Source organism: Durio zibethinus, unplaced genomic scaffold, assembly GCF_047325235.1.
Source record: "Durio zibethinus cultivar Kanyao isolate XHJ-2024 unplaced genomic scaffold, ASM4732523v1 HiC_scaffold_168, whole genome shotgun sequence".
Classification (NCBI taxonomy): domain Eukaryota; kingdom Viridiplantae; phylum Streptophyta; class Magnoliopsida; order Malvales; family Malvaceae; genus Durio; species Durio zibethinus.
The window spans coordinates 5,001-6,548 of NW_028322791.1; the positions used below are offsets into that span (position 1 = coordinate 5,001).

The 1,548-nt window shown below is 28.2% G+C and overlaps 1 non-coding gene across 1 annotated transcript; it reads left to right on the forward strand.

Moving 5' to 3' along the window:
- Positions 1 to 758: 758 nt before the first annotated feature.
- On the forward strand, positions 759 to 846 carry TRNAS-GCU (transfer RNA serine (anticodon GCU)). The gene has a single exon. It is a non-coding gene; the product is annotated as a tRNA-Ser (tRNA).
- Positions 847 to 1,548: the final 702 nt, after the last annotated feature.

Consider the following 1,548-nt stretch of genomic DNA (forward strand, 5'->3'; position numbering starts at 1 on the left):
TGATAAAATTAGGAAAAGAGTAGTTATTTCATTTAAATAACTAAATAAAAATAACTAAATAAAAACTTCTTTCCTTTGTTATAGGAGTTTTGATAGATAGGGTTCGACAAAAGAACTTAGTCATAACATAAAAATGGATTGTGCAAAAATCCATAGTTTTTTTTATTATTTATTCTAGTTATTCTAGTAAAATAAATGTAAATAAAAAGAAAGAGGAAGAAAAGAAAGAATCGAAATGATATTTGGATTCTATATCATAGGAACGGAAATAGTACTTCTTCTGCTTCTGATTGTTGATTCAATCCAATAACAAGATTTTTTTGTTACAACAAGTCAGATCGCAGAATCATAGAAAAAATTATTTATTTGAGTTGAAAATAAAAAAATGAGCCCGGCCGGGTCAGTACCCGGCCGGTCCGTGGAAATTGGAAATAAAAAAGTCCCTTTTGAGCGAAATCAAAATGAAATGGAATTACTGATAAAAGTTGTATATATTTATATTCTATATAATAAAATTAAGAATCTATAGATATATAGATTAATAATACCCTAATAAGATTAATAATACTCTAATATTAATATAAATAAATAAAAATTAATATAATTAATATATTAATATAAATAAATAAAAATATAAATAAATAAAAATCTATATAACAAAATAACAAAGGTCTATATAACAAAGGAAAGAGGGCTTTTTTCAAGCATTTCTTTTTGCGTGCTGTAACTGTAACATAGTAATTATCTTTTCTAAATTAGGAGAGATGGCTGAGTGGACTAAAGCGTCGGATTGCTAATCCGTTGTGCGAGTTATTCGTACCGAGGGTTCGAATCCCTCTCTTTCCATTTCGGTTTTTGACAGTGGAATAGATCAAATCCTAATACCATTTATAAAAATGAAGCAAGGAACTCTCCCTTTTTTATTCTTCCCGTCCAGGATTACCAGGATTACGTCCCGGATCATTAGATAGGAGTCCGAAGATGAAGAGAGAAACAAAGAATATCGTTGCGGTGTAAACAACGAATTTAAGATTACGCATTGTACAACCTCCCATAGAATTTTTTTGTAAAAAGAAGAGAATGGATTCTTCGTTTTTATTTTTCTATTTATATACGCAATTATACGCAATTTTTATTTTTCTATTTATATATATACGCAATTATACGCAATTTTTATTTTTCTATTTTTATACGAAAATAGATTCCTCGTTTTTATACTACATAGCCTATTTTGACACCAAGAAATAAAGTGATTTCTAGAATTTCTAGAAATCGAAAAGAATTTTCAGAAATTCATTTATAATAAGAGTTGAGTTTTTCATTACAAAAAAAAATTCTTTTATACCAACAATTATATATTGTGGCGGACTTTAATCCAAATAGGGTTCTTCGGCGAAAAAGGGTCAGAATGAGGAAATGGGATGATCCAGCTTTATCATGGCTATCCAAGAATTTCAATCTTTGAATTGAGGGTTCGGTTCGTTCATAGTGTTCATAGTGTAAGACTTATCTAATCTTTTCAATTGTTACAATTTTTTTTTCTTGAAT